The 17,739-nt window shown below is 48.7% G+C and overlaps 1 protein-coding gene and 1 long non-coding RNA gene across 2 annotated transcripts in view; one reads left to right on the forward strand and one right to left on the reverse strand.

Annotated features, from left to right (window-relative positions):
• Positions 1 to 17,739, reverse strand: part of LOC141053955 (uncharacterized) — a 56,935-nt gene that overhangs the window by 38,814 nt on the left and 382 nt on the right. The window lies entirely within an intron of this gene.
• Positions 1 to 17,739, forward strand: part of LOC141053979 (uncharacterized) — a 60,063-nt gene that overhangs the window by 6,670 nt on the left and 35,654 nt on the right. The window contains exon 2 of the long non-coding RNA XR_012221321.1: positions 10,147 to 10,360. This is a non-coding gene — a long non-coding RNA (uncharacterized lncRNA). The remainder of the gene's footprint in view (positions 1 to 10,146; positions 10,361 to 17,739) is intronic.

A 17,739-nucleotide genomic window follows, 5' to 3' on the forward strand; every position in this document is an offset into this window, starting at 1 on the left:
GTTATGCTCATGCTTATGATGGCGTCGTCTGCGCTTACCAGCTGTGTGCATTCCTCAAAACACTGAAGGACTTTACAGAGGTCTTTCAGCTTTTACCACTTCACACTCGACAATTCCATGTCTGACCTCAAACTGCCTGCCTGTGTATCCTCCCACAAATGCATTACAGCCTGCCTCGGTTCGCACAGCCTCTCAACCATGCGCATGGTGGAATTCCATCTTGTAGCAACGTCTATGATTAGGCGGTGCTTGGGGAGGTTGAGTGATCGCTGCAGCTTCTGCACATGACTGGAGTGGACATTTGAGCGATGGATGTGCAAGCAGTCTTCGCACCTTATGGAGCAGGAATGTTATTATTATTTATTATTATAGCACCATTTATTCCATGGTGTTTTACATGTGAGGAGGGGTATACATACAGTTGTGGCCAAAAGTATTGACACCCCTGCAATTCTGTCAGATAATTCTCAGTTTCTTCCTGAAAATGATTGAAAACACAAATTCTTTGGTATTATTATCTTCATTTAATTTGTCTTAAATGAAAAAAACACAAAAAGAATTGTCCTAAAGCCAAATTGGATATAATTCCACACCAAACAAAAAAGAGGGTGGACAAAAGTATTGGCACTGTTAAAAAAATCATGTGATGCTTCTCTAATTTGTGTAATTAACAGCACCTATAACTTACCTGTGGCACCTAACAGGTGTTGGCAATAACTAAATCACACTTGCAGCCAGTTGACATGGATTAAAGTTGACTCAACCTCTGTCCTGTGTCCCTGTGTGAACCACATTGAGCATGGAGAAAAGAAAGAAGACCAAAGAACTGTCTTAGGACTTGAGAAACCAAATTGTGAGGAAGCATGAGCAATCTCAAAGCTACAAGTCCATCTCCAAAGACCTGAATGTTCCTGTGTCTACCGTGCACAGTGTCATCAAGAAGCTTAAAGCCCATGGCACAGTGGCTAACCTCCCTAGATGTGGACGGAAAAGAAAAATTGACAAGAGATTTCAACGCAAGATTGTGCGGATGTTGGATAAAGAACCTCGACTAACATCCAAACAAGTTAAAGCTGCCCTGCTGTCCGAGGGTACAACAGTGTCAACCTTTACTATCCGTCGGCATCTGAATGAAAAGGGACTGTATGGTAGGAGACCCAGGAAGACCCCACTTCTTACCCCAAGACATAAAAAAGCCAGGCTGGAGTTTGCCAAAACTTACCTGAAAAAGCCTAAAACATTTTGGAAGAATGTTCTCTGGTCAGATGAGACAAAAGTAGAGCTTTTTGGGCAAAGGCATCAACATAGAGTTTACAGGAGAAAAAAAGGAATTCAAAGAAAAGAACACGGTCCCTACAGTCAAACATGGCGGAGGTTCCCTGATGTTTTGGGGTTGCTTTGCTGCCTCTGGCACTGGACTGCTTGACCGTGTGCATGGCATTATGAAGTCAGAAGACTACCAACAAATTTTGCAGCATAATGTAGGGCCCAGTGTGAGAAAGCTGGGTCTCCCTCAGAGGTCATGGGTCTTTCAGCAGGACAATGACCCAAAACACACTTCAAAAAGCACTAGAAAATGGTTTAAGAGAAAGCACTGGAGACTTCTAAGGTGGCCAGCAATGAGTCCAGGCCTGAATCTCATAGAACACCTGTGGAGAGATCTAAAAATGGCAGTTTGGAGAAGGCACCCTTCAAATATCAGGGACCTGGAGCAGTTTGCCAAAGAAGAATGGTCTAAAATTCCAGCAGAGCATTGTAAGAAACTCATTGATGGTTACCGGAAGCGGCTGGTCGCAGTTATTTTGGCTAAAGGTTGTGCAACCAAGTATTAGGCTGAGGGTGCCAATACTTTTGTCTGGCCCATTTTTGGAGTTTTGTGTGAAATGATCAATGTTTTGCTTTTTGCTTCATTCTCTTTTGTGTTTTTTCATTTAAGACAAATTAAATGAAGATAATAATACCAAAGAATTTGTGTTTGCAATCATTTTCAGGAAGAAACTGAGTATTATCTGACAGAATTGCAGGGGTGTCAATACTTTTGGCCACAACTGTAATACATGCAAGTACAGTAATCTTAAACAATACAAGTCATGACTGGTACAGGATGAGAGGACCCTGCCCGCAAGGGCTCACAATCTACAAAGGGATGAGTGAGGATACAGTAGGCGAGGGTAGAGCTGGTCGTGCAGCGGTTTGGTGGATTGGTGGTTACTGCAGGTTGTAGGCTTGTCAGAAGAGTTAGGTCTTCAGGTTCTCTTTGAATGTTTCCATGGTAGGCGAGAGTCTGATATATTGTGGTAGAGATTTCCAGAGTAGAGGGGATGCATGGGAGAAATCTTGTATGCGATTGTGGGAAGAGGAGATAAGAGGGGAGTACAGAAGGAGATCTTGTGAGGATCGGAGGTTTTGTGCAGGTAAGTACCGGGAGACGAGGTCACAGATGTATGGAGGTCTCAGGTTGTGGATGGCTTTGTATGTCATGGTTAGGGTTTTGAACTGGAGTCTTTGGGTAATGGGAAGCCAGTGCAGGGATTGACAGGGGGGAGAGGCCAGGGAATAGCGGGGGGACAGGTGGAAGAGTCAGGCAGCAGAGTTAAGAATAGATTAGAGGGGTGCGAGAGTGTTAGAATGGAGGCCACAGAGCAGGAGGTTGCAGTAGTCAAGGCAGGAGATGATGAGGGCGTGGACAAGGGTTTTTGCAGATTCTTGGTTGAGGAAATATTTTAGAGTTGAAGTCGGCAGGAAGCGGAAAGGACTTGGATATGTGGTTTGAAGGAGAGATCAGTGTCAAGGATAACCCGAGGCAGCGAACTTGTGGGACTGGAGAGAGTGGGCAGCCGTTTACTTTAATGGATAGGTCTGTTGGGGGGGGTCACGTGAGATGGGCGAAAGATGATTAATTCTGTTTTGTCCATATTAAGTTTTAGAAATCTAGCGGAGAAGAAGGATGAAATAGCAGACAGACATTGAGGGATTCTGTTTAATAGGGAGGTGATATCTGGTCCAGAGATGTAGATCTGTGTGTCATCAGCATAGAGGTGATACTGGAAGCCATGAGATTCTATGAGCTGTCCGAGGCCAAAGGTGTAAATGGAGAAGAGCAGGGGCCCTAGGACTGAACCTTGCGGGACTCTGATGGATAGGGGCGCGGTGAGGAGGTAGTGTGCGAGTGGGAGACGCTGAATGTCCGGTCTGCTAGGTATGACGCAATCCAAGATAGGGCCAAGTCTGTGATACCAAGAGATGAGAGGGTCTGTAGTAATAGGGAATGGTCCACTGTGTCAAAGGCAGAGGACAGGTCCAGGAGGACAAAGTAATGTCGCTTGGCCTTGGCGGCCAGTATGTCATTGGTGACTTAAGTTAGGGCAGTTTCAGAGGAGTGGTGTGGCCGGAAGCCAGATTGCAAGTGGTCAAGGAGGTAGCAAGAAGAGAGGTGGGAGGACAGTTCAAGATGGACGTGTTGTTTCAGTAGTTTTGAGGCATAGGGGAGAAGTGATATAGGGTGATAGCTAGATACAGAGGATGGGTCAAGAGAGGGCTTTTTGAGGATAGGTGTGATTGAGGCATGTTTAAAGCTTGAGGGGAAAACACCAGTTGTTAGTGATAGGTTGAAGAGATGGGTTAGGGATGAGATGAAGACTGTGTTGAGGTTTGGGATGAAGTGGGATGGGATTGGGTCAAGTGCACAGGTAGTGAGATGTGATCTTGAGAGTAGAGTGGAGAGTCGATCTTCTGTAATGGTGGAGAAGTTGATTTTGGGGGAGGAGGGCAGGGCAGGTAGGAGGAAGGGCACTGGGGGTTGTTGACCAAATCTGTCTCTGATGTTATCAATCTACTCCTTGAAAAATGAGGCAAAGTCTTCAGCTGAGATGAGTGGAGAGGGTGGAGGTGCTGGGGGACGGAGGAGAGAATTGAAGGTGTTGAATAACTGTTTAGGGTTGTGAGACAGGGAGGATATGAGAGATGAGAAGTAGGTTTGTTTTGCTGCAGCGAGTGTGGCCTTGAAAGTAGTGAGAGAGTGTTTGAATGCGATGAAGTCCTCATTGGAGTGGGATTTTTTCCATCTCCGCTCAGCAGCCCTGGAAGCCCGCCTCAGTTCTTTGGTCAGACTGGTGTGCCAGGGCTGTTTGTTGATTTTGCGAGCTTTGGTATGTTTGAGAGGGGCAACTGATTCCAAAGCTACAGCTATTGTGGTGTTATATAGAGCGGCAGCGGCATCCGCATTGTGTAGGGAACTTACGTCTGTAAGAGGGATTCAGACAGTGAGTGTAGATCGAGGTGTTGAAGATTTCTGTGAGGATGTGCAAGTTTTTGAGGTGGGAATTGTGGACCTGAGGAGGAGAGGGAAGAGAATGTAAGTAGGTTGTGGTCAGAGAGAGGAAGAGGTGAGTTAGAGAGGCTAGATAGGGAGCAGAGGCGGGTGAAGATGAGGTCTAGTGTGTGGCCATCTTTGTGAGTGGCTGCAGAAGACCATTGAGTGAGGCCGAAGGAGGAAGTGAGAGATAGAAATTTAGTGGCAGCTGAGAGGGAAGTGTCAATGGGGATGTTGAAGTCGCCCAAGATGATAGTGGGGATATCAGTGGAAAGGAAATGAAGTAGCCAGGAGGTGAAGTGGTCAAAGAAGGTGGTGGCTGGCCCTGGAGGGCAGTATATGACAGCTAGTTGGAGGTTGGAGGGGTAGTAGATGCGCACAGAGTGCACCTCAAAGGAAGGGAGGGTAACAGAGGATGGCAGTGGGACTAGGGTGAAGGAGCAGTTATCTGACATGAGAAAACCAATTCCTCCACCATGCTTGCAGCTGGGGCGGGGGGTGTGGGAAAGGTGGAATCCACCATATGAGAGTGCAGCAGGAGAGGCTGTGTCAGAGGAGGTGAGCCAGGTTTCGGTGATGGCGAGGAAGGAAAGTTTGTTAGTAATAAAAAGATCATGGATGAAGGAAAGTTTGTTGTAGACAGAGCGAGCGTTCCACAGAGCTCCTGTTAGTGGGACTGGGGAAGCTGGAGCCGGGCGAATGTGTATAAGGTTGGAGTGGTTACGGAAAGTTGTGATTGGGCATGGATGGGAGGTAGACATGACTGTGGGAATGTGATGAGGAGGACCAGGATTTGGAGAGATATCGCCGGCCGTGAGGAGGAGCAGAGAGAGTGTTAGCCGGTGGGAGCAGGAGAGGGCATGAGGGGGCTGTCTGTGTTTGGAGAGAGAGGATTGTATGTTGAGGAACAGATCTGAGGAAGAGGCGAAATGGATTGGAAGGATTGAAGAAGAGATGAACAGTTCATTGCTAGGTGTAGGGATTAGTGGGGTTATCAGAAAGTGAAGGATTATAGGGGTCAGAGTGGAAACAAACAGAAACATTGTTTACATTGTTAACGCCGTATAATTATTTAGGAAGCACTGCACCACCAGGTTCAAGGTGTGAGCCAGGCAAGGTATGTGTGTGAGTTTTGCAAGGCCTATGGCTGCCACAAAATTCCCCCCATTATCACTGACTACCTTGCCTGGCTCAAGATGTAGACTGCCCAGCCATGACTCAGTTTGTCGATGCAAGTGGTCGGCCAGTACCTCCGCGGTGTGTCTACTGTCGCCCAAAGACATCATTTTTAACACAGCCTGCTGCCGCTTACCACTAGCTGGTCGATAGTGGGACACCTCGTGTGCAACACTGACAGATGTGGATAGAGTGCTCGTGCGACTGCGCTCTAACGACGAGCTTTCGCTTCTGGAGGAGGAGGAAGGTCGAACGCCTACAGCCAACTGTTTCCTATACCGTGGGCTAGGCAGCACTGTTCCACCGCCACTGTCCCCTGTGGAGCCTGCATCCACCACATTAACCCAGTGCACAGTGAAGGACATGTAACAGCCCTTGCCATGCCTACTAGTCCATGCGTCTGTTGTGAGGAGCACCTTTCCACTCACTGATTGTTTTAGTGCATGGACAATGCGATCTTTCACATGCCTGTGGAAGACAGGGATGGCTTTTCGAGAAAAGAAGTGCCGACTGGGTAGGTTATAGTGTGGGACAGCGTAGGCCATGAGCTCTTGGAAAGCTTCGCTTTCTACCAAACGGAAGGGCATCATCTCTAATGAGATCAGTTTGGGAATGTAGGCGTTCAAAGCCATTGTACGCGGATGAGAGGATGAGTACTTTCTTGTCCTTCTCAGAGTGTCTGGTAGGGTGAGCTGGACTTGAGAGCTGCATATGGGGGAACTAGCATTGGACATGACGGAGTGAGAAGGGGTTGTGATGGTGAGGGTGTTGATGGCCTAGATTCAGTGTTTCCTCGCGAAAATATTGTGATTGCCTGACTGGTTTGGCATGGTGATGATACCTCAACATTTCTTGATGGTGGTGTGCTTAGCGGTGGCCTTACAGTGGGGGAAGCGATGGAGCATTGCCGGCTAACTTCAGTCGGAGCAGGTGCACATGTGCTACCTGAGCTTTTGTAGTCCGTCCACGCTTGCAAGTGCATGTTGGTTAAATGTCTAAGCATGCAATTGGTATTCAAATTTCTTATATTTTTCCCTCTGCTAAAGGTCCTTCGGCACTTCTTACAGATAACCTTTGCGTCATCAGTAGGATTTTGTTCAAAAAAGTGCCACACTGCACTCTTCCTACTATGGTACAAATTTTCAGGGCTTGCACGCTGTGCTAATTTGACCGTCTGGCCAAGCTGTCCTGCAACTCTTTTAGTTTTCTTGCCAAGTTTTTTGACAGCTGTGGGCCTGCCGGATAACCGCTGCTGCGATGATGATGCCTGCTGCGGATCCTTCTCTTGTTCTGACCTATTGTCACCAGCACCCTCTTTCCCCAATGGATGCCAATCCGGGTCAACAACTGGGTCATCCATGACCTCGTCTTCAATGTCATCTGCACCTTCCTCTGTACCTTCCTCTGTGTCACCGTGTACAGTGGTATAGTATGCAGGAAGGGGCACCTGAGTTTCGTCAGGGTCAGATTCTGGCTCAGTAGAGTGCGAGGGCAATATTGTGCTGTGGGTGAATGAACCAGCAGATTCATCTAGCAGTGGCTGTGCATCAGTGCACTCCATGTCAGATTCATCTTGAACTGGGGAATTCAGGATTTGACTGGATAACCCAGGCATGGTATGTGAAAAGGGCTCCATAGAGTAATCTGAAGTGTGTGCTGCAGCATCCTTCACTTTTGGTGTGGGTGAAGGACACAAGGAAAGGTGTTGTTCCTGACCAGAGGCCTGCACTGACGACTCCGTGCTTGCAGTTTTTGTAACTTCAGAAGAGGAGGCAATAGAGCTGGAGGCTGTTTTGGCAATGTAAGCCAAAACCTGTTCCTGATGCTCCGGCTTTAAAAGTGGTTTACCTACTCCCAGAAAAGGGAACCTTAAAGGCCTTCTTGTGCCAGACGATGACGCAGGCTCAACACCTCCTGCCTTAGCTGCTATTGTGCTTTTGCCAGAACCAGCCGATGCACCACCACCATCAGTACCAGCTGCACCCCCCTGCCCACGTCTGCAGCCTGTTCCACCATACTTCCTCATGTTTGGGAAAATGTACCAAAAATACCAGAAGAGAGATGGTACTGTATGAGGAGCGTCCAGCTGTGTAAGGTGTATTAAAAAAATTAAATCTACGTATATATTTTGTTAGTCACAGACGCTCTACCAGTATGTATTTGACCGTAATCCAACACGCAGATATACGGTACTGTATCAGAAGTGTACAGCTGTATACGTTTTTAGTGAAACTAACAATCTCCGTATATGTATTTACGGAGTGTCACACACACGCTGACACTGTATAGATGTGACTGTAATGCGAACGGCAGATATACAATACTGTTTGAGAATCAGACAGTTCTATACGGTGTATGGAGAAATGGAAATGTCCGTACATGTATTTACAGAGTGTCACACACACACGCTGACTCTGTATAGATGTGACCGTAATGCGAACGGCTTTTTTTTTCCCAGAGTCACACACAGATAGCTTCACTGTTTGAAAAGCAGACAGCTCTATACGGTGTAGGTCTGGAAAAATGGAAAATCTTTTTTTTTTTTCCACAGTCACACACAGATAGCTTGTATTTGTCAGTGATACCAGCCAGTACATGGTAGTGTGTGAAAAAATGAACGCTCGGTAACTGAGCAGAACAAAATAATAAAAGTTGGAGTGCTTTGAAAACACAGCAATGCAGCTAGCAGGTAGCCTTATAAGGCAGCCTAATCACCACCAGCGCTGCTGCACATAACAAAAATCCTCCCCTGTCACTGCACACTAACTGTACAGCGAAAAGCGCTATCAGCGGAAGCAGTTTTTTTTCTTCTTCCCTGCCTAACGCTCTCCCTGTTCAGAATCAGCAGCTGCAGCAGCTCTCCCTGTTCTAAGATCGGCAGAAGTAAGATGGCGGTCGGCGGTCACGGCCTTTTATAGGCACTGTGACACCACACAAAGCCAGGCAGTCACTTGCATGCCCTTCTCTAAGGGCAGTTTCACATGTCAGTGGCTCCGGTACGTGTAGTGACAGTTTTCTCACGTACCGGAGACACTGACACACGTAGACACATTCTAATGAATGTGTCTATGCAGATGTCAGCATGTTTTCATGGACCGTGTGTCCATGTGCAAAACATGCTGACATGTCCGTTTTTGTGCAACAGCACGGATCACACGGGCACATACAAGTCAATGGGTCCGTGTAAACACATTCCGCACACGGATGCTGTCCGTGTGCTGTTCGTGTGCGATCCGTGTGCGTTTTTAAAAGTCAAAGGGTTAACATTGAAACTGATTTTTCCAATACACGGACAGCACACGGATTGTACACACGGACATACGGATAGCACACGGATGTCACACGGATAGCCTACGTATCCACACGGACACGGATAGCTCCGGTACCGGAATTATCTGGATGTGTGAAACTGCGCCAACATGGTGGGGGCCGCTGCCAACGTAATCGCGTTGCCCACGGTGTGCGTCCTTGATGATTGGCAGAGAAAAGGCGCTGGAAGCATCATTTGAAATGCGACTTTGGCGCTCAAGTCGGCGACCTCATGGCCGACCTCACGCTATGGTCGGGCTTCGATCGGCGAAACCCGACTTTAGCAAAAGTCGTCGGATTCTGAATTTGGCCGACCCGTTTTGCTCAATTCTACGCATGATGTCAGTGTTTCCTAGAAGTCACAGAGCAAGCGGACGCTCATGCGCTGAGTAGACAAGCTCCGCTTCTCTCACCAGAAGTGCAGTCAGGGAAGCTGGATATATCTAGTCAGCACAAGACAGCGAGCATGCGCGTCGTGTGACATACAGGATCTAATATTATGTGTAGGTGTCATTTACATGTCTGTAATTCTGCAAGTTGCACGGACATGATGACATGATGCCTATGCCGCGTCAATAGTGAAAGATAGAATGTTAAAAATAATTAAAAAATAAAAAATCCGGGTATATTTACCTTCAGGCGTCCCGCGCTGCCATCCCGGCCTCAGCGTTCCCAGTAATGCCTTGCGAGACCTGTGTGACGTTGGTCTCGCGTTGCTATAGTGATCTCACGAGACCGCTAGAGTCACGCGAGACTACGTCATCACTGGACCGTGCCGCAAGGCATTACTGGGAACGCTGAGGCCGGGAATGCAGCGCGGGACGTCGGAAGGTAAATATACCCCAATTGTTTATTCTTTTTTTTACAGGGGTATGGTACCCAGGGCCTGGAGGACAGTCTCCTCTCCTCCACACCGTGGGTACCAACCGCACATGAGACGCTTAACTTCGCGCATGGTGGGCATAGCCACATGCGGGAAGCGATTCTCATGCATTCCTATGGGTGCGGAGTCGCGGCAATTCTTTGCGATTCCGCACAAAAGAATGAGCATGCTGAGATTTATTCCGTGATGCGATTCCGCTGCAGAAAAAAGCGCAGAATTAGCACAGCATGTGCGGAATGCCACAGGAATGCATGGGGGGCGTTCTGTACACGAGTTTTAAAAGTTTTCGTGCCGAAAATCGCAGCAAAAACGCTTAAAAATCGCATGGTGGGCACACAGCCTGAAGGGGTGTAACATGCGCTATGCCAGGATTCTGCGGCCGTCAGGTGATGGCTCGATTTGCAGACTTGTGCTTCGGCTGACGTCTCCTCCTGCTTCTCTTATTGTTCTGTTTTTCTACTGACAGAAGCCGGAGACGCTCGATCCAGCAGCATTACACACCGACCTCAGTGTCATGGATGACAGCGGAGAAATCTCGCAGATCGCACCGCTGCCACCAGTTTGTCAGAGGAATTCTGCTGCCGCCAATCACCAGGACAAAACGCAGCTGTCTGACGAGTGATGGACGAGGCCGCCGCTGCCTCCACTACTGCGCCGGATATTGGGACCTCACAGTGACGGTACGGTATATACACTTCCGATTCCAGCGCCTAGAATATATATATATGTGTGTATGTGTGTACATAAATATATCTACCATATGACTGCCAATCGGCTCTGTCACAGCTCCCGGCGATTGTGTCGCTATCCCACAATCCACAGCGGCCGGAAGCAGAGACAGAGCCGACCGCCATATTGCAACACCCAAGCAGTGGCCATCTACCGCGGAGCTGCAGCCGCTGCCAGGCTGCAATTGGCCTGAAGCGAGGAGGGGAGGAGTCAGGGGTCACATGATCAGTGTGTGCAGGACTCTGCTGTGCTGGTTGTCATGGTGCTGGATGAGGGGAAGTTTATGTGTGGGGTCAGGAGGGGTTTACAGGGTGGACGGAGCTGAGCCGTGTGTACGAGGTGTACGGAGCGGAGCCGCGTGTGTACGAGGTGTACGGAGCGGAGCCGCGTGTGTACGAGGTGTACGGAGCGGAGCCGCGTGTGTACGAGGTGTACGGAGCGGAGCCGCATGTGTACGAGGTGTACGGAGCGGAGCCGCGTGTGTACGAGGTGTACGGAGCGGAGCCGCGTGTGTACGAGGTGTACGGAGCGGAGCCGCGTGTGTACGAGGTGTACGGAGCGGAGCCGCGTGTGTACGAGGTGTACGGAGCGGAGCCGCGTGTGTATGAGGTGTACGAAGCGGAGCCGCGCGTGTACGAAGTGTACGGAGTGGAGCTGCGCGTGTACGAAGTGTACGGAGTGGAGCTGCGCGTGTACGAGGTGGACGGAGCGGAGCAGCGTGTGTACGAGGTGTACAGAGTGGAGCCGCGTGTGTATGAGGTGTACAGAGTGGAGCCGCGTGTGTACGAGGTGTACGGGCTGGAGCCGCGTGTGTACGAGGTGTACGGAGCGGAGCAGCGTGTGTACGAGGTGTACAGAGTGGAGCCGCGTGTGTACGAGGTGTACAGAGTGGAGCCGCGTGTGTACGAGGTGTACGGAGTGGAGCCGCGTGTGTACGAGGTGTACGGAGCGGAGCCGCGCATGTTCGAAGAGAATGCCAAGAGTGTGCAAAGCAGTAATCAAAGCAAAAGGTGGCTACTTTGAAGAACCTAGAATATAAGACATATTTTCAATTGTTTCACACTTTTTTGTTAATTATATAATTCCACATGTGCTAATTCATAGTTTGATGCCTTCAGGGTGAATCTACAATTTTCATAATCGTGAAAATAAAGAAAACTCTTTGAATGAGAAGGTGTGTCCAAACTTTTCGTTTGTACTGTATACACACACACCCACACCTCGGTATAGTCACTGCTCAACAAAAAACAAAAAGAACAACTAGCTTCCATCACCAATCATTTATACAGGCTGATTGGACGCCTGTTACAGGTTGCGTATGGCTTCAGGGTGTGGTTTACAGAGGAAAAGGAACAAAGCTATTACATTTTATATACCGTATATACTCGAGTATAAGCCGACCCGAGTATAAGTCGAGGCACCTAATTTTGCCACGAAAAACTGGGTAAGCTTATTGACTCGAGCTGGGTATGCATTGTCCCCTCATCCCTGTCCTGCTATATGTGGCTCCCCCTGTTGTACGCTTGGCTCCCCTCCTGTTGCATGCTTGGCTCCCCGCCTGTTGCATGCATGGCTGCCCCAGTCCCCTCCTATGTATGGCTTGCCCGGTCCCCTGTCCCATCTTGTATGCATAGCTTGGCTTCCCCATCCCATCCTTGTATGCATGGTTTTGATCAGCTAGCCCAGTCCTCCTTCATCCTTCCCCGCCCTCCTCGCGCCGTCGCTGCACGTCCCTGTATCTCCGTTGTCCCGGCGTGGCAGCTCTTCCTGTGTTCAGCGGTCACGTGGTACCGCTCATTAAAGTAATGAATATGCGCTCCACGCCTATGGGAGTGGAGACGCATGCATATTCATTATCTTAATGAGCGGTACCACGTGACCGCTCAGCACAGGAAGAGCTGCCATGCCGGGACAACAGAGATGCAAGGAGTTCAGCGAGGGCGGGAAGAAGGTGAGTATGATGTCACAGCCGCTGGCTCCTGCCGCTGCTCCACCGCTCCCCTCCCGCTTCCCCACTGGCTTTCTGGACAATGACTCGTGTATAAGCCAAGGGGGGGGGGTTTACAGCACAAAAACATGTGCTGAAAATCTTGGCTTATACACGAGTATATACAGTATTTAATCTGGAAACATAGGCAGTGTTTATAAAAACATACAAAATGTGAGCAAAACAATATATATACAATTGCATAAAATTAAAAGGAATAACGAAAGAATAAGTACTAAACCTGGCCACAGAGATGGCTCAGAGCTTAGCGGAGGGCGGTACTCCGTAGGAAAATGGACCTTACTGTGATGTGAGTTATGTTCGTCCCACAACGCCGAAAATATATCTCCCATAACTATCAGATCGATGCAAACCCCAATATTCATCACTGGCCAGTGGCTGCGTCTCAGACAAGCCTTTTGAACAGAGGAAGCTCTTGCATTGGAAGTGTACGTCTCCACCTCTGTGCAATTAAATCCCAGTCTAGGCAGCTGGTTCCCAGAACAGATTCCTGTTGTAACTACCTAGTCCCCACAGGAGGTCCTTACTTCAATAAAGGCTGAAGTGTCAGCGCTCTCTCACTTCCCCAGTTATAGTTTCTCACTTCCCCAATTCTAATTAGTCTCATATGTTCAATGTGACGGTGATTTGTCTCCTCTCCAGAGATTTCTTTATGGATTTTTACATTTTCTCTACGACATTTAGGATTCGGCATCTCAACGTCAACTTTCAGAACTGCACAGTCAGTGTAGGGCAGCAGAGGAGGGAGAAGCTGCTGGGGATGGACACTTGGGCTAGTCATCCTGGTCACATCTTCCCCAGCCGGATATTAAATGTAGGTTTCCTCTGAAATGTCACAATGTCAGAGTAAATCATCCACGGCTGTCAGATCCCTACTCTTGTGGGAAAACAACACTGGAAGCCGTATACGTTACACGGCGTCACTGCTCTCTGCACATCACACGTTAGTGTTCAAGGCGGAAATAGAAGCCATTCTGTCAATGTAAGGCTAGTTTCACACCAGCGTTTATGAGCGCAGCGACGGCCTGCGCACGGCCGCCGCTAAGCCCCGCCCCCTGCCGCGCCTCCGCCGGTAGCTCCGCCTACCGGCGCATGACGCTGCATGCGCCCTGCGTCCCCTATCTTTATCACTGGGGGCGCAGGGCGTGCGCAATATGCATTTGGCGGCGCATGCGTCCTTTTGACGGTGCGCTGACCTGCGCCAAACGCAACCTGCTGCAGTTTGGTTGCGCCGGCGCACCGTCAAAAAGGCGCATGCGCCGCCAAACGCATACTGCGCACGACCTGCGCCCCCAGTGATAAAGATAGGGGACACAGGGCGCATGCAGCGTCATGCGCCGGTAGGCGGAGCTACCGGCGGAGGCGTGGCAGGGGGCGGGGCTTAGCGGCGGCCGTGCGCAGGCCGTCGCTGTGCTCATAAACGCTAGTGTGAAACTAGCCTACGGCAACAATAGCAGATGAGATATATTATGAGGTTCTGCAGCAGCTGAGGTGTGTATGATGATGTTCTGCAGCAGCTGAGATATATTGTGAGGTTCAGCAGCAGCTGAGGTGTATAATGAGGTTCTGCAGCAGCTGAGGTGTATATGATGATGTTCTGCAGCAGCTGAGGTATATTGTGAGGTTCTGCAGCAGCTGAGGTGTGTATAATGAGGTTCTGCAGCAGATGAGGTGTATAATGAGGTTATGCAGCAGCTGAGGTGTATATGATGTTCTGCAGCAGCTGAGGTATATTGTGAGGCTCTGCAGCAGCTGAGGTGTGCATAATGAGTTTCTGCAGCATCTGAGGTGTATATTTTCAGGTTCTGCAGCAGCTGAGGTGTATTGTGAGGTTCTGCAGCAGCTGAGGTGTATATTATCAGGTTCTGCAGCAGCTGAGGTGTATTGTGAAGTTCTGCAGCAGCTGAGATGTCTTATGAGGTTCTGCAGCAGCTGAGGTGTCTTATGAGGTTCTGCAGCAGATAAGGTGTGTATTATGAGGTTCTGCAGCAGCTGAGGTGTATTATGAGGTTCTGCAGCAGCTGAGGTGTATTATGAGGTTCTGCAGTAGATGAAGTGTGTATGATGATGTTCTGCAGCAGCTGAGGTGTCCTATGAGGTTCTGCAGCAGCTGAGGTGTCTTATGAGGTTCTGCAGCAGCTGAGGTGTATTATGAGGTTCTGCAGCAGCTGAGGTCTATTGTGAGGTTCTGCAGCAGCTAAGGTGTATTATGAGGTTCTGCAGCAGATGAGGTCTATTGTGAGGTTCTGCAGCAGCTGAGGTGTATTATGAGGTTCTGCAGAAGCTGAGGTGTGTATGATGAGTTTCTGCAGCAGCTGAGGTGTATTATGAGGTTCTGCAGTAGATGAAGTGTGTATGATGATGTACTGCAGCAGCTGAGGTATATTGTGAGGTTCAGCAGCAGCTGAGGTGTATAATGAGGTTCTGCAGTAGGTGAGGTGTGTATTATGTTCTGCAGCAGCTGAGGTATATTGTGAGGTTCTGCAGCAGCTGAGGTGTGTATAATGAGGTTCTGCAGCAGATGAGTTGTATAATGAGGTTCTGCAGCAGCTGAGGTGTATATTATCAGGTTCTGCAGCAGCTGAGGTGTATTGTGAGGTTCTGCAGCAGCTGAGGTGTATATTATCAGGTTCTGCAGCAGCTGAGGTGTATTGTGAAGTTCTGCAACAGCTGAGATGTCTTATGAGGTTCTGCAGCAGCTGAGGTGTCTTATGAGGTTCTGCAGCAGATAAGGTGTGTATGATGATGTTCTGCATTAGCTGAGGTGTATTATGAGGTTCTGTAGTAGATGAAGTGTGTATGATGATGTTCTGCAGCAGCTGAGGTGTCCTATGAGGTTCTGCAGCAGCTGAGTTGTCTTATGAGGTTCTTCAGCAGCTGAGGTGTATTATGAGGTTCTGCAGCAGCTGAGGTCTATTGTGAGATTCTGCAGCAGCTGAGGTTATTGTGAGGTTCTGCAGCAGCTGAGGTGTATTATAAGGTTCTGCAGAAGCTGAGGTGTGTATGATGAGGTTCTGCAGCAGCTGAGGTGTATTATGAGGTTCCGCAGTAGAAGAAGTGTGTATGATGATGTTCTGCAGCAGATGAGGTATATTGTGAGGTTCAGCAGCAGCTGAGGTGTATAATGAGGTTCTGCAGCAGCTGAGGTGTGTATACTGAGGTTCTGCAGCAGATGAGGTGTATAATGAGGTTCTGTAGCAGCTGAGGTGTGTATAATGAGTTTCTGCAGCATCTGAGGTGTATATTATCAGGTTCTGCAGCAGCTGAGGTGTATTGTGAGGTTCTGCAGCAGCTGAGGTGTATATTATTAGGTTCTGCAGCAGCTGAGGTGTATTGTGAAGTTCTGCAGCAGCTGAGATGTCTTATGAGGTTCTTCTGCAGCTGAGGTGTATTATGAGGTTCTGCAGTAGATGAAGTGTGCATGATGATGTTCTGCAGCAGCTGAGGTGTCTTATGAGGTTCTGCAGCAGCTGATGTGTCTTATGAGGTTCTACAGCAGCTGAGGTGTATTATGAGGTTCTGCAGCAACTGAGGTCTATTGTGAGGTTCTGCAGCAGCTGAGGTGTATTGTGAGGTTCTGCAGCAGCTGAGGTGTATTATGAAGTTCTGCAGAAGCTGAGGTGTGTATGATGAGGTTCTGCAGCAGCTGAGGTGTATTATGAGGTTCTGCAGTAGTTGAAGTGTGTATGATGATGTTCTGCAGCAGCTGAAGTGTACTGTGAGGTTCTGCAGCAGCTGAGGTGTATTGTGAGGTTCTGCAGCAGCTTAGGTGTATATTATCAGGGTCTGCAGCAGTTGAGGTGTATTGTGAAGTTCTGCAGCAGCTGAGATGTCTTATGAGGTTCTGCAGCAGATAAGGTGTGTATTATGAGGTTCTGCAGCAGCTGAGGTGTATTATGAGGTTCTGCAGTAGATGAAGTGTGTATGATGATGTTCTGCAGCAGCTGAGGTGTCTTATGAGGTTCTGCAGCAGCTGAGGTGTCTTATGAGGTTCTGCAGCAGATAAGGTGTGTTTAATGAGGTTCTGCAGCAGATAAGGTGTGTATTATGAGGTTCTGCAGCAGCTGAGGTGTATTATGAGGTTCTGCAGTAGATGAAGTGTGTATGATGATGTTCTGCAGCAGCTGAGGTGTCTTATGAGGTTCTGCAGCAGCTGAGGTGTATTATGAGGTTCAGCAGCAACTGAGGTCTATTGTGAGGTTCTGCAGCTGCTGAGGTGTATTGTGAGGTTCTGCAGCAGCTGAGGTGTATTATGAGGTTCTGCAGCAGCTGAGGTGTATTATGAGGTTCTGCAGAAGCTGAGGTGTGTATGATGAGGTTCTGCAGCAGCTGAGGTGTATTATGAGGTTCTGCAGTAGTTGAAGTGTGTATGATGATGTTCTGCAGCAGCTGAAGTGTACTGTGAGGTTCTGCAGCAGCTAAGATGTATTGTGAGGTTCTGCAGCAGCTGAGGTGTATATTATCAGGTTTTGCAGCAGTTGAGGTGTATTGTGAAGTTCTGCAGCAGCTGAGATGTCTTATGAGGTTCTGCAGCAGCTGAGGTGTCTTATGAGGTTCTGCAGCAGATAAGGTGTGTATTATGAGGTTCTGCAGCAGATAAGGTGTGTATTATGAGGTTCTGCAGCAGCTGAGGTGTATTATGAGGTTCTGCAGTAGATGAAGGGTGTATGATGATGTTCTGCAGCAGCTGAGGTCTCTTATGAGGTTCTGCAGCAGCTGAGGTGTATTATGAGGTTCTGCAGCAACTGAGGTCTATTGTGAGGTTCTGCAGCTGCTGAGGTGTATTGTGAGGTTCTGCAGCAGCTGAGGTGTATTATGAGGTTCTGCAGCAGCTGAGGTGTATTATGAGGTTCTGCAGCAGCTGAGGTGTATTATGAGGTTCTGCAGCAACTGAGATCTATTGTGAGGTTCTGCAGCAGCTGAGGTGTATTGTGAGGTTCTGCAGCAGCTGAGGTGTATTGTGAGGTTCTGCAGCAGCTGAGGTGTATTATGAGGTTCTGCAGTAGTTGAAGTGTGTATGATGATGTTCTGCAGCAGTTGAGGTGCATTGTGAGGTTCTTCTTCAGCTGAGGTGTATTATGAGGCTCTGCAGCAGCTGAGGTGTATTGTGAGGTTCCGCAGCAGATGAAGTGTGTATGATGATGTTCTGCAGCAGCTGAGGTGTATTGTGAGGTTCCGCAGCAGATGAGGTGTGTATGATGATGTTCTGCAGCAGCTGAGGTGTATTATGAGGTTCTGCAGCAGCTGAGGTGTATTATGAGGTTCCGCAGTAGATGAGGTGTGTATGATGAGGTTCTGCAGCAGCTGAGGTGTATTATGAGG

This window comes from Dendrobates tinctorius, unplaced genomic scaffold (genome assembly GCF_039654945.1).
Source record: "Dendrobates tinctorius isolate UK_male_01 unplaced genomic scaffold, ASM3965494v1 ptg000173l, whole genome shotgun sequence".
Classification (NCBI taxonomy): Eukaryota; Metazoa; Chordata; class Amphibia; order Anura; family Dendrobatidae; genus Dendrobates; species Dendrobates tinctorius.